The 15,873-nt window shown below is 40.5% G+C and overlaps 1 pseudogene; it reads left to right on the top strand.

The window, feature by feature from the left end:
* Nucleotides 1-15,873, top strand: part of LOC114264688 (putative calcium-transporting ATPase 13, plasma membrane-type) — a 52,011-nt pseudogene that overhangs the window by 9,312 nt on the left and 26,826 nt on the right.

The following is a 15,873-nucleotide window of genomic DNA, read 5'->3' as shown; positions in this document are numbered from 1 at the left end:
AGCCCCTAGTAATTTGGTGTCGCGATGGCCAGTAATCTGAGATTACCGAAGGCCAACTTTCAAAATTCACACACAAACATAGTATAGATATATATGGGGCTCCCAAGTGCGGAAGCAATAATTTAAAAATACAAGTAGTCCATAAGAGCAGTGCGTAAGTTACATGGAATGGCATACAACTTTACATAATATTACAACTTGGATACAAATACAATAAAGTACAAAATACATTTTACATCTTGATCAAAAGGCTTCTTCAGCCGACATGTGTAAATTACAAGCATTATAAGCCGAGAAGCTTAATTTTCAAGACTGCCGACATGTATATGCGAGTTAAGCCGACATGACAAAAACCCAAAACAAGCTTGCGAGTCACACCTAGGCGTCACCGCCTTCCTGCTCATCACCTACATATATATAGAGAGGGTGAGCTTGGATACTCAGTGAATGGTATAAGAAATAAAGGGGTTTGCATGACTGGTATTCAAGATCTTTATCAAAGCAATACATGACATAGTTGGTACAAGTCAAGGGATGAACCAAGTCCATCTTCCAAATCTGTCAAGTTTCAAAGGATGCTTACTAACATCATTATAATACAAGTGATGACATCTCGGCAAACAAAACCCACTCGGTAAACCGTCAGTGGCAAACAAGACAAGACAAGGCAAGACAAGGGAGATATCTCAATTCAATGGTGTCGTTGCATTATAGTCCCCGGACACTAAGGACTTTTGCTACTAATGCTTAGAGTCCCTTAGCACGTACGGACTTCCAAACTTTGTGCTACAAATGCTTATAGTCCCTTAGCACGTACGAACTTTCAAACTTTGTACTACGAATGTTTATAGTCCCTTAGCACGTACGGACTTCCAAACTTTGTGCTACGAATGCTTATAGTCCCTTAGCACGTACCGACTTTCAAACCTTGTGCTACGAATGCTTATAGTCCCTTAGCACGTACGGACTTTCCAAGAATGTCATCAAAACAAGATATATAAATATTTTTCGATTAGGAATAGCCATTCATGCTTACAAATACTTTCCAAAACGAAGCAAAACAAGACTTTATCAAAGCATTATAACATAGCTTTATTAAAAATATCACTCACTTAGTTCTTCAAACGTCAGGGTCAAGGCAAGTCCAAACCCTACAAACACATGGCAAAGTTTGTTGAATGCACTTTCAAACAAGTTTCACATGCATGCAGATGATCTCGGCGTTTCTCAAGACTAAGTCAAATCAAAACAAACACAGTTCTTTATCTCGAGAAAGCATGCTGGGCAACTACCAGGTCTAGGCCGAGGTCCCACACCTCCTTGCCGAGGTGTTGCCTCGATGGCCATATTCAGCGGAATGAAGTCGGGAAAAATCTGGGTTCCTCTTTCTTGAAGAACATGATGAACATGAAGAACATGAACATGAGGGAGATAAATGCAAAGATCATGATTTGCTATTACAAAATCTGAGATTTCATGCTATGAGTTCAAAAACATGGACCTGGGTACCCATATTCAAGGATCTAGTGAGAACAAACACAAAAACATGAAACTTAATGCAAACTTTCAGATCAAACAAGACCTTTCTTTCAAGAACACATGAACACCATTTTCTCTTTCTAAAACCAACTTTAAATCGATGCATGACATGCAAAACGGGTTCGATCATGCAATGCAACTAGATGATCAATAAGAATGACAAGAGTAAATCAAGAATCTAACCTCAACACGCGAATCTAATGGTTTGATCTCTAGGAATCAAGCTCGAAAACCCACTCTCTCACTCTAAACTTCTTCTTCTTCTAGAGTTTCTCTCTCCTCACAAACAAAGACATATAGCAAAATGATACATTTCTAAGTCTGCCGGCTGACTTAACCCTCTACAGAGGCACGTGGCCGCGGCTGGTTGGTGCTACACAGAAAGGTGGCTGAGTGACAAGATAAAACTATGACAAAGTGTGTTCAACAAGCAAGACGGCATGGGCGCTCTGGCGAGTAATGATCTCGGCTAAGAACAACACATCGGCAAGTAGGGAACAATGATCTCGGCTAGGAAGGACAACACTTGACTAAGCAGTGCCACACCTTGGCCTAGATGTGCCACACCTCGGTCTAGGTCATACCTCTCCGGGACAAGATCACTTAGGTGCAAAGGTAACATCTCGGCCTAGATGATTCACACCTCGGTCTTGGTGATGAACACCTCGGCCTAGATAATGACATCTCGACTAATATGTCAGGGCGAAGGTGGAGGTCAAACAAAGTGGTTCCAAGGTAATCCTAGACGGAAGACGACCTTGGCTAAACTCACACCTAGCAAGGTACAAAACATGCTGAAACACTTAAATGAACAAGGACAAGACTTGAAATGCAAGTTTACAAGACAGAATCACATGAATGCATATGAGCATGGTTAGGATAGCGTGAGGGTTATTACAGGGGCCATCATTTTGAAGCCCGACCTGACCCATCAGCCCACTCAAAGCCCGGCCTGAGGCCCAGTGTCTTTTTTAGTGGAAAATAAAAAAAAAAAATTGGTAAAATAAAAAAAAAATATTCAGACCCGCCCAAGCCCGGGCCGGCTTGCCCAAATACCCCTGAGCTTGGGCCTAATTTTCTGGCTCAAGAGATAGCCCAAATTTTGACGGGACCCACGAGGCCTGACATGGGCTGGGCCAAATTTTCACTAAGGCCATATCCTAAAATAATTATATTAACATCTCCTTTGGTAACATATAATCCCTAATTAAATTATACTTTATCACATAAAATCATAACATTAAATATTTTATTTTACTATTATTATTATTATTATTATTATTATTATTATTATTATTATTAGTTGATATTAACGTAGTGTGTAATTAAACATTTGGGGTGTCATACTTCTCCCTTTCTAAATAAAAGTTTGTCCCCAAAATTTATTAACTATAATCTTTTCCAAGCGTTAATTTAACTATTTTATGTAATAAGATAACTAATTTGACTTAAGGCATTCAAAAATAGATAATAGTATAATTTTCATAAATAGTATTATTCAGAGTGTTATAGTGTATATTCAATTAGTGTATTGTAAGCGTTCGTTTAATAAATAAGAAAAGTAATAAAACTTGTATTGTTTTTTTCTTCAGACATACCAAAAGGTACACTTTCAAATTGTTGCATTTTATTCATCCTACATGTGAGGATATGGAAGGTTTAATTAGATCGTTTTCAAGAAAGCCACAATGCTTTGGCATTCGTGGGCTCTTTGAAGAAAACTAGATTCAATATTCTTTTCTTTTTATTTTATTTTATTATCAGAGGTCAAGTTGTATGCAATATTCTCCCTGTGTCACATTTGGAGAAAATAAATAATAGAGTATATTACTCCTATAAGGAAGGCTTGACCCACTAGTAAGGCCTTCCAATTAGCATCTATAGGGTAAGATTGCGTACAGCTTGTACATCCCATACTCTGTTTTAGTAGGAACCTCTCGTATTTTTTAATCAGTCACCATTTATAGCGACCCTGGTTTTGACCCGTCTCTTGTGGTGTTTCGGACTCGGGTTTGTATGGGTTAAATGGTGGTTCATGTCTTGTTTCTCTTGTCTTCTCCTTAATGTTGGTTATTGGGTTATAGTTGTGTGTTTGGAACAGGTTGGTTGCTTGTTTTTCCAAGCCTTTGTTGCCCAGAATTTGGCTCTTCCACTCGAGCTGGCATTCTTACGCTCGAGCGGGCTTCACAAAAGTTTTGCTCCACGCTCGAGTGGGAATTCGGGAGCTCGAGCGGGGACTCTATCTGCAAAAATACTGGGAGAGCGTGTTTCACACTCGAGTGGGGCTTTCCACGCTCAAGCGGACCGTGTTATAACAAGTCGCGAAAGGAACATTTTAGATCACTTTTCTGTTTTCTCTCTCTCTCTAGAAGTCTCAAAAATCCAGATATAGAGCCTCTCTCGCTAGAAATCATCTTCTCTCTTTGATTTCTCCAAATCCATTGGGATTTGGCCATAGTTCCTTCGTCAAAGTTGTGTAACTTTTCGAGGGCTTCGTTGTGTGCGGTGGAGATCGAGTTTCATCATTGTTGATTTTGGGGGTTTCAACTCTTTTCTTCTTCTAAGCTTGAGGTAGGGATTTTATACACTCTAATATGGTTTTTAGTTTAGTTATTTACTATTGTGTATAGATGATGAGATTTGGTTGTGGTTTGGACAAATCTAAGATTTGGGTGTGAAATGGAAAGAGGGGTTCTTGATGTATAAGAGATAAATGAGTATGGGGGTTTGAATACAAATCTTGGTGTACCAAAATAGTTGATTTTGGGTGTTTGGTCAATATTGGAAAAAGGGAAATTTTTGCCTTAATTTGATAAAAATGATTATTTTGTACAAATAATTGGAATTAATATTGAATATGTTAAATTGGATGGTTATTGAAATAGGTGGTGAAATTGGATATGTATTATCTCACACCTTTGGAAGTTTTAAACAAATTATTTACCTTGAGATTTAATATATGTCTAGAGATAAATATATTGGGCTATCGGTGGTGGATAGTCATGATTGTTGTAGAAATTGTATGAGGATTAGGCGATTTAATGCTAATCTATTGTTGGTGTCATTGAATATGACCATGTTTATAAATACATTGTATATGTATGTTTATTGGGAGAAGCAAGCGAATGTACTCCGTATGTGATTATGTTTATAAATACATTGTATATGTATGTTTATTGGGAGAAGAAAGGGGATGTACTCCATATATGATTATGCTTATAAATACATTGCATATGTATATTTGTTTAGGAGGAGAAAGAGGATGGACTCCATTTAAAGCAAGTTGGTCGAAGTGTCCTGGGTGAAAGATCCGAAATTTTATATATAAATGGGTGTCGATTCTTTCGAACGAAATATTCATAAAATGGCAAGTTTGAAGTGTTTATAGGTGTTTTGCATAAATGGAAAACCATTGAGTTGTAATCTCATTTTGGTTGTTGAAAGATAATAAATTTGACTCAGGAATTGACTAGTATACATGAACTAGAAATGAAATGAGGGAAAATGGATTAAGATTGGTCTTAGTGGCATATGGGTATGCAGGCCTTGTGGATGCTTCCATATCGGTATTGTTTATATACGTTGTATTTATACCTTTGCTAAACCTCATATATTGTGTTAAATTATCTCTACTGGGCTATTGGCTCACCCTGTATGGGAATATCATTTTCAGGTGCAGGTGAGATGTTTCCTCCAAGGCAATAGCATGGATGTACTTTCGAGAAGCAAGAGCTTCTTATTTATGCCTTATGTGTGTACATTTGTTATTTGTAAAGCCGAGGGCTTAAGGTGTCATGAGCGATACTCAATTTGTGTAACGAAGCAATGACTTGGAAAGATGTAAGCCTACATGGTATTTAACTGGTTGTTAAACAGTGAACTCTGATATATGAAAGTATGTTGTTTCTCATAATTATTCCGCATATGAGTTATCATTATTGTATTATTTTGGAGGCGTTACAACTTGGTATCCGGGCGTACCAGGTTCGAATACTTATGTGATTATGTGAGTATGGGATTTAATTCTTAAGATGTTGATTGAGTCTACGATTTTCTGGAAGTCCTATTGGAAGAGCACTTAATCACTACTATTTCTAATTGGAATTCTAACAACACCGCGGGATGGTCATTATCTGGGAATAAAATTCGTAAGTCTTTCTGTGACTATGTGCTTACATGGAATGATTTATTATTGTCCAATGTATTAGGACACAAGTGAGTTAGCGTCGTCACATTTGTGAATGTGCTAATCTCCTATTGTTACCTTTATTAGGATGTCAGGACATGGACATGGTGGTAATAGGCGTGGTAGGCCTGGGAGGCATGAGGTGCCTTTACCGGATGATATTCCGGCACAGGAGGAAGGAGTTGGTCAAGCCAATGTAGCCGAGCTGGTAAATCAACAAGCCATAGGTGCCTTAGCCCGTGAAATGGCCGGAGCATTGTGTTAATCTATGGACATTCTCCGAGCTGAGAATCAAGTCCAAGCCCAAATAGCGGAAGCAGGGCCATCTTTCTTAAAGAGGGAGTTTTTTCGGTCGAATCCAGATGAGTTTTTGGGTGATCCTAAGGAGCCATTAAAGGCAGATGAGTGGCTAGAACAGTTAGTAAAGACGTTCGAGATGCTTGGCATCGAGGATGATCCGTTGAAAGTGACCTTGGCGTCTTTCCAATTGAAGGGGGATGCGGGTCAGTGGTGGAAGTATGCACCTGGGCGCATTGGAGGAACTTGGGAGGCTTTTGTTGAGGCTTTCCAAGATAAGTTTCTACCTCCCACAGTTAGGGAGAAGTTGAGAGATCAATTCTCTAAATTGTTGCAATTGAACACGACAGTGGCTGAGTTTGAGGCAACCTTTACTAGCCTGTCGAGGTTTGCACCTGAGTTGGTGGCGACTGAGGAGCGCTGTTTTTTGGAGTTTGAAAAGAGGTTCAGGACCGGTGTAGACCCGACTTTCTTCGCGCACCTCCTCGCGCACCTCCTCTTTCGGAGAGGCGCGAATTGGTCTTACTACAGTTCGGACTCCTGTCACGGTGCTTTGCCAAATTACTGAGTCCCCACCTAAATATTTTATTTTTGGGAAATTTAGGAAACCCTGACTCGTGCCGAAGGCCACGTGTCCATCATCACCAAAGTTGCCTCGGCTTTGGAACTTGGGTACGAGAGGGGAAGGTCCTGAAATGAGCACCCCCGCTCACCTGATCAAAGATCGGCCTTTACTAACATGATATGTTGTTTTATAAACCTTATGTGTTCTTATCCGATTTATTAGCTAACTTTACTATGTGGCGCATACATACAAGTATAGACTAAAATCACAAGAATTGGAACAAAACAACTCATGTTTGTTTTCGAAAATGGTTTGAAAGTGCCACCCTCAAGTGGGCTAATGCGCGGATTTGCCACCCTTAAGTGGGCTTAAAACATGATGATTTGCCACTTCACAAAGTGGGCTTAAAACTCACATTTTGATGAATTGTCCCAATTCAAGCAATAAAGCATTCATCCACAGGCATTCATGCAGTTAATCACTTAAGCAAATAGCCTCATGGCAAGCATGTAAAACATGGCAACACTCACACTCATGCAAGTATGCTAAAGCGTAAAACTTACAATGTACTCCGAGCTAAAACAAAAGCTAGTTAGAAAACAATGCATGATCCTAACTATGTTAACAATGCCTAATGCAACACATGCAACATGACATTAATAGGCTCGGCTATCTAAGATGGCATATGAATGCAACAATTGATACACGTATTCAAATAAGTATTGAAATACGATGCAGTTTGAATGATGCGCTGAGCCCGGTGCATACAAGACAAATGAATGAATGCAAACATGCAAGCATAAGGTATGCTAATCAAAACGTGTCCCTAAACTAACCATCGAAAGCGGTTAAATAAAAGGGAGAAAGAGGTGGGGTTGGAAGACATGCACACACACACGCACCCTTATTACAACAATACGCCCTCTCGAAGGAGGGTCCAAATGAAAGCTAAGCTAATCAACTAATCTAATTAAGCTAATTAGACTAATTATTACAAACCAAAACGAATAACTAGTAAACTACTTACTAATTATTACATCACTTAACTAATTAAAAAAATTAATTAAGTTACAAATTCAAGCTAACTAACAAGTAAAGCTTTAAACTAAGCTGCCCCAGCTCTGTTCGAAGATGTTGAACATGCATGCACACATTCGGTTTCTCGCCCCGAAAAGCTCTCCGGTTTGCTCTTGAGAGGCTTTGTTTGCAGGGTGTCTCCAAGAACTTTTGCTGAGCCTTACCAAAGGACTGCTGGGGACTACACCAGTGGCCTACCAGCCATGAAGAGTTGCTGCCGGCCAAGAGTGGGCCTCTACCGGCCAACAATGAAGGGGTGCCGGCTAAAAATAAAAGGGTGCCGGCCACTAGTGTGCTGTGACACCAAACTGCAACAGAGCACAAAATAGAGAAAATGGAGGGTCTCCCAAGGACATGTATGTGCTATGCACCTCCTCATCATCTCAAAACATCAAAGGAGTTGCATTATTGAATCCAAAGCCACCAATCAAGCATTTCCAATGCATGATGGCCAAGGATACAACTTGCACAAATTCAATAAATGCAAGACGAACAAGACTCTAGGACCACTACCTTCTCATGGATGATCAAAGGCAATGGAGACAAAGAGAATTGACTCATCTTCATCACTTTGAGTATGAAATGGGCCAATCCACCTTGTGTTCAATATAACGTCCGATTGAACACAATGCAATGCAAACAACAATGCTTATCTTGGCATGTTTTACTTAGTTCAATTCTTGTTTACACATTTTAAGTTACCAAGCCATTCATTAACCGATTTGTCCATTTGTGAAAGTCCTCTAATAAGAGGAAGGTCAATCAAAAGATGACTTAAGACATGGGAGAGACCATGCCTTTGACTATGAGGAACCCTCAAAACAGGATTAAAGCAATTTAAGCATATGCCTCAATCCCATAGCTTAAGCAGAACTTAAGACTAACCAACCCTCAAAACAAATCAAAAGTGGAGAAATGAGAGAGGTGACAGATTTTTAGTGCTAATATGGCATAAAAAAAAAAATAAGACTCTAACATGCAAACAACTCATGCAAGACATATTCAAAAGCCATAATCATCAAGACTAGTAAAGAGCATTACACGAGAGGCATGCAATATCAAACTCAAATGGCCAAACCAGCTCTGGACAGAGCTTAAACAAGTCAAAACAGAGGCCAAAATATGCTGAGATGGAAGTCCAAAAGGCAAGAAAATCATGCTCATGTATTGGCTCACAAACAAGGCACAAATCACACCTCTCAAAAGCAATGAAAGAGTGGAATTTGTGAGAGTATGACAATGATACATGCTCTGAAATCACATATAAAATGATGCTATGGCATGCAAATACCTCAAGCAATGCATGCTTAAAGACCTTGAAACTCAAAGCTAGTCAAGGGCATTTACACTATAGCTATGCATAACAAGTCCCATATGACCCAAACCACTCAAAACAGAGTTGAAGTATGCTAAAACATGAGCAAAAACATGCTAGAATGTAGCCAAAATAAGCTAGAATAATAGGCTGAAGCATTAGGCGTGCAAGGCTAGTGAGTAAGATTACACTACAAGTGTAATATGCAAGCAAGAGGTGCTCCAACCAGCCACAAACAGAGTTAAAACATGTTAAAATAGGGCCAAAAACATGCTGAGATCAAGCCATAAGATGGTAGAAAAACATGCTCAACTAGTAGACCATCTATGCATACAAACAAGATGCACGGAGGGAGGGTTCCCCCCTCCTATTTTTGGTCCTCAAACCAAGTTTCCACCACTAAAATTCCCCTAGATTTCAGTGGTTAAAAGGCCAAGAAAAGGTTGTTTGAAAGGCTTTAAAAGGTAGCACAATTCTTAGCACATAAGCAACAAAAGAGGGTAGACTACCCCTAACTTCAAAAGGACCTCAAACCACCATTTTAAAAACTTAAAAATAAAGGTTTTTACAGTTGACAACTAGGCCAAAAACAACATGCAAAGGTGGCCAAACTAGTGTACAAAAATAAGCTTAAAAGAGTAAAGTGATTACCTTTGAAGCACAACAGTAAAAACAGCCAAATTCTGAGCCAAAACAAGCTTAAGACCTCAAACAAAACCTCCAAGAACCTCAGCTCCAATGGTGAAGGTGTTTGGCTAAGGGGTTGTATGCAAATATGTAAAGGTTTCCCACTTCTAAGCACAAAATAGGAAGAGAGAGAGGATTCTAGAGAGAGAGGCAACTTTTTCTCAAACAAGCCAAGTTTTGCTTACAAACTTTTTGTAGAGAGAGAGAGAGAGAGATTAGAGAGAGAAGCTCCCAAACTTGATAAATTGCTCTAACCCTCCAAAACCATAGAGAAGACTCTCTATATATAGCAAAATGCAACTTCAGGTCGAAAATATCCCAAAAGGGACAACTGGAACAGCTGGAAGTAAAATATCTGCAGAAAACTGCCTTTTTGCATTAATGGCTGGCACTGGATCACTGATGGCCGGCACTACATCATTGTTGGCCGGCATGGGACACTCTTGGACGGTAGGGGGCTGGCATAGGCCATTCATGACCGGCACATGGCCAAAAAATCCCATTTATTGCCAGCATTCTCCATCTCTGGTTGGCTAGAAAAATCTGCTTTTTGGGCCCGACTTCAACCAGACATAACTCCTTCATATAGACTTCTTTGTAGGTCATTCTTGAGCCTAAATTAAAGCCCTTGAAGTCTTCTTTCCAATGGTGGCAGCCTCATATCAAAATTCTAACTTTGAAAAAAGTTATGCTCATTTGAGTGAAGACTGCTCAGTTTCGATTCTACCTGGATTTATGCCCAACTTCTTCTCCAACTAGTTTTCTTCTCTCTTCTCCTCTTTTCTTCACCTCCAAACCCCTAGATAAGGTTTTTTGAAAGATTTTTCAAAGATTTCACCTCTCTTTCATTCATTTCCACTTTGTCCTTGCTCGGTTTATCGAAAAATGCAACAGTTAACGAAATGCGAGTCTCGAAACATTGTAGGAACTTCTTTCAAAATTATTTTGAAAGAGAGGGTTTTAAGATCTAAAAATATTTTTGGTCAAAATAGTTTTAGTCCAAAAATGGGGTGTAAGGTTGTGATTTGACTCTCTCCTTGCCGAAGAAATCGAACCTCTGCACTGCACACCTTTCATCACCAAGTAAACAATCAGTAGCGCCCAAGTCTTATGGGCGGTCGAAAATGGGGTGTCTACAACCGGGCTAATGTATAAAGTTGCCGATTCCATGACTAGAGATTATGGGCGCCTTGTGCAGTCTACAGCCCACCTTGAAACTATTTTGCAGGCAGAAGATGAAAGGATGATGGGCTCCAGAAGGAGTCAGGATAGTCAGAGAGACAGTAAGAGGCAGAGAGGTTTCTATCCTCAACAGTCTCAGGGAACTCAGTCGAGGTCCACTTTTCCAATACTGAGTTCAGGTTCTGGGAGAGGTGGGCAAGGAGATTTTACTTGCTTTAAGTGTGGTCAGTTGGGCCACAAGTCTCCAGCTTGTCCTCTGAGAAGAGGAGGACAACGAGCAGCATCATCTTTGGCTCGTTTTCAGAGCCAGAGTCAGGGAAAAGGCCAGCCGCTCACTTGTTATCAGTGCGGGCAGGCGGGGCACCTGAAGAGGTTTTGTCCACAGTTGAGTGGTACACCTGGTGCGTTTGGTTCGAGACAGACACAGAGTCACCAGCCAGCACAGTCAGCACAGGCCTCGAGGGCCAATCAGGGAGTCTCTTTGGCTCAGTCTGTGCATCAGGCTTATGCTCTAAGGGGTGAACAGGTTGAGAAGAGGCCTATTGGATGTATGTATACAGTTGTAGGGCCAGATCTAGTACCTGCTCCTTCTGTAGTGAGAGGTACCTTTTTGTTTTGCAATTCAGTTGCTAATGTGTTGATTGATACGGGTGCCTCCCATTCTTTTATTTCGTATGCGTTTGCATCAGTTTTGGGTTTGGAGTTGCCACAGTTAGCATCTCCTATTTGTGTAGAGTCGCCAATTGGTGGTGAGATTATCTTGAGACAAGGATGTCGGGGTTGTGACATCGAGGTTGCTGGTCGTCGATTACCTTTTGCATTTATATTGATTGACATGCATAGTTTTGATGTCATATTAGGTATGGACTGGTTATTGTCATACCGGGCTATTATAGATTGCTACCATCAGAAGGTTACTGTATGTACCTTGAGCGGTGATTGCTTTTATTTCTTGGTAGACCGGATGGATTGAGTCTTATCACTGGTATATGACCCGCATGGGCGGAGTGAACTTAGTTGTCTCCTTGCTAGCCTTTTGAGTAGTGAGTGTGATGAAATTCGGGTTGAATTGCCAAGGGTAGTTTGTGAATACTCGGATGTTTTTCCCGAGGATCTTGTTAGTTTACCATCTCACCGAGAGATCAAGTTCTCTATTGATTTAGTGTCTGACACAACATCGGTTTCTATGGCTCCATATAGATTTGCACCTGCTGAATTGAGTGAGTTGAAGATTCAACTCCAGGAATTGTTAGATAAGGGTTTTATTTGCCCTAGTACTTCACCTTGTAGAGCGTCAGCTCTCTTTGCTAAAAAGAAAGATGGAGCATTACGGCTTTGTATTGATTACAGAAAGTTGAATCGGGTTACTGTTAAGAATGCGTACCCAATGCCTCATATAGATGATCTGTTTGATCAGTTGAAGGGGTCTTGTTGTTTCTCTAAGATAGATTTGAGATTGGGTTATCATCAGTTGAGGGTAAGGGAGAAAGATATCCTGAAGACGGCATTCCGTACGCGGTATGGCCATTATGAGTTTCTTGTGATGCCTTTTGGGCTAACTAATGCTCCAGTTGTGTTTATGGATTTAATGAATCGGATATTCCCTAAAATCTTAGATCATTTTTTGGTTGTCTTTGTGGATGACATTTTGATTTATTCACCTTCTGAGGAGAAACACGAGGAACATTTACGAGTAGTACTTGAGTTACTTAGAGCCCATAAGCTGTATGCTAAGTTTGGGAAATGTGACTTTTGGTTGGAAGAGGTTAAATTCCTAGGGCATGTAGTGCCAAGGGAAGGGGTGACTATAGATTCATCTAAGGTAGAAGCAGTGCAAGATTGGGCACAACCTAGGAATGCTTTCGAGATTCATAGTTTCTTGGGGTTGGCTGGGTATTATCGTCGGTTTGTGAATGATTTCTCTAGACTAGCTTCACCTTTGACTAAGTTGACTAGAAAGAAAATCAAGTTTGTGTGGAGTGAGACTTGTGAAAGGTCATTCCAAGAACTCAAGATTAGACTCACCACTGCTCCAGTATTGATTATACCGGAGAGGGGTTTGAGTTATTCAGTTTATTGTGATGCTTCACGGGAAGGGTTAGGTTGTGTATTGATGCAAGAGAGTAAAGTGGTGGCCTATGGCTCACGGCAGTTGAAAACACATGAGAGAAATTATCCCACCCATGACCTAGAGTTAGCAGCAGTGATATTTACCTTGAAGATTTTGGGGCATTACCTGTATGGTGAGAAATTTGAAGTGTTCTCTGATCACAAGAGTTTGAAATATCTGTTTACACAGAAAGACTTAAATTTGAGACAGAGGAGGTGGATGGAATTTATAGAGGATTATGATTTTGAGTTGCATTATCATCCCAGGAAGGCCAATGTTGTGGCTGATGCTTTGAGTAGAAAGCCAGTTAGCAATGTAGCTTCTATCGCCATCCGAGAATGGGAAATGATGGGTACTCTTAATGAGTTTGACTTGCAACAGGGCAAATCTATTGAATTCGCAGCTTTGTTTTCAGTAGTTGCACAACCTACACTTGTGAATTGAGTGTTGGAAGCACAGAAGGGTGACCTTGAGGTGAAATCGTTCTGAGAAGATTTCTAATGGAAAGGTAGAAAGAGGTTTGACTGTGTATCCTGACCTGAGTGTGAGGTACCGTGATCGCTTGTTTGTACCGAAGTCTTGCCAAGAGGAAGTACTCCGAGAGTTTCATCATTCGCGCCTTGCGGTGCATCCGGGAGGCACAAAGATGTATCATGACCTTAGTCGCCAGTTTTAGTGGAGAGGTATGAAAAAGGATGTGGCTGTGTTTGTATCAAAGTGCCTTACTTGTCAACAAGTGAAGGCCGAGCATCAGAGGCCAGCAGGTTTGTTGCAACCCTTGCCTATAGCTGAGTGGAAGTGGGAACATATCACGATGGATTTTGTTGTGGGTCTTCCAAGGACTCAACCGGGTAATGATGCCATTTGGGTGGTGGTTAACCGATTGACTAAGTCGGTGCATTTTATTCCCATGCGCGTAAGTCACTCGGTAGATTATCTTGCCGACTTGTATATTAGGGACATAATGAGGTTGCACGGGGTCCGTGTGATGATTGTTTCGGATAGAGATCCCCGTTTTACTGCTCGGTTGTGGCAGAGTTTGCAGAGTGCCTTGGGCACCAGATTGACTTTTAGTACTGCGTATCATCCTCAGAATGATGGGTAGACCGAGCGTACTACTCAGATCCTTGAGGATATGCTTAGAGGCTATGTCCTTGATTTTAATTCATGGGAGAGGCATTTGCCCTTAGTGGGATTTGCCTATAACAATAGTTTCCAATCGAGTATTGGCATGGCACCGTTTGAGGCCTTGTATGGTCGACCGTGTAGATCTCTAGTGTGTTGGGCCGAGGTGGGTGATTCACCTTTGTTGGGTCTAGAGTTGGTTTGGGAAACTACGAAGAAAGTTATACTTATCCGTAAGAGGTTAGTTACGGCTTAGAGTCGCCAGAAAAGTTACGCCGATCATAGGAGCAGACCTTTGTCTTTTGAGGTGGGAGATCATGTCTTTCTGAAGATATCACCTAAACGAGGTTTGATGAGGTTTGGAAAGAGTGGGAAGTTGTCCCCTCGGTTTACTAGCCCTTTTGAGATCCTTGAGCAGATTGGGAAGGTTACTTACCGTTTGGCGTTACCGCCACAAATTTCCGAGGTTCATAACGTGTTTCATATTTGTATGCTTTGGAAAATATGAGCCAGATCTATCGCACGTGTTGGATTGGACTGACTTAGAGGTAGATGGGGACACCTTGTATGAGGAGAGACCGGTGGAAGTCTTGGATAGACGGGATCAAGTCTTGCGAGGCAAGACAATTCTCTTGGTAAAAGTATTGTGGAAACATCACGGAGTTGATGAGCCAACTTGGGAACGTGAATTAGAAGTCCGAGAGAAATATCCGGATTTGTTTGTTGATGCATGAGCATGTATTGAGAATTTATTGTATTAATGAAAAGTCTAAGCATTGTATATGTTTTAACTTATGAAAACATTGTATATGTTATGGTTGGTTGGGAAGAATATGGATTTGATATAAACATTGCTTATGTTTTGAGAATTTGAAATATTGATGATGTTGTATCATTTTTGGAAGCATTGTATATGCTATGTACGATTTTTGAAAATTTTGACTTTGGTTAAACATTGTAAAATGTTTTGGGAAAATTGAAAATTTCATTTTAATTTGGGACTTGTGAAACGAGTCAGTGTAAATAGATGATCGGAGAATGAGTCATGGTGTTGAACTTGTGGGAATAACATGATTGTGAGTAGTTCAATTATGTTTTAGAGCCTGATTTGTAATTTCGGGGACAAAATTCTTTAAGGAGGGGAGGTTATAGCGACCCTGGTTTTGACTCGTCTCTTATGGTGTTCCGGACTCGGGTTTGTATGGGTTAAATGGTGGTTCATGTCTTGTTTCTCTTGTCTTCCCCTTAATGTTGGTTATTGGGTTGTAGTTGTGTGTTCGGAACAGGTTGGTTGCTTGTTTTTCCAAGCCTTTGTTGCCCAGAATTTGGCTCTTCCGCTCGAGCGGGCATTCTTATGCTCGAGTGGGCTTCACAAAAATTTTGCTCCACACTCGAGCGGGAATTCGAGAACTCGAGCGGGGACTGTAACACCCCCAAAATAATATAATAAAGATAACTCATATGCGGAATAAATATGAGAAACAACATACATTCATACATCAGAGTTCACTGTTTAACAAACAATTAAATACCATGAAAGCTTACATCTCTCCAAGTCATTACTTGGTTACACGAATAAAGTCTCACTCTTTACAACTTAAGCCCTTGGCTTTACAAATAACAAACACACACACACATCAGGCATAAACATGAAGCTCTTGCTTCCCAAAAGTCCATTCATGCTATTGCCATGGAGGTAACACCTCACCTGCACCTGAAAATGATGTTCCTGTATAGGGTGAGCCAACAGCCCAGTAGAGATAATCTAACACAATATATGAAGTTTAGCA

Source organism: Camellia sinensis, chromosome 7, assembly GCF_055761805.1.
Source record: "Camellia sinensis isolate YWXY chromosome 7, ASM5576180v1, whole genome shotgun sequence".
NCBI classification, from domain to species: domain Eukaryota; kingdom Viridiplantae; phylum Streptophyta; class Magnoliopsida; order Ericales; family Theaceae; genus Camellia; species Camellia sinensis.
Note: the sequence above shows the minus strand (reverse complement) of the source record. Positions and strands in the feature narration are given on the sequence as shown.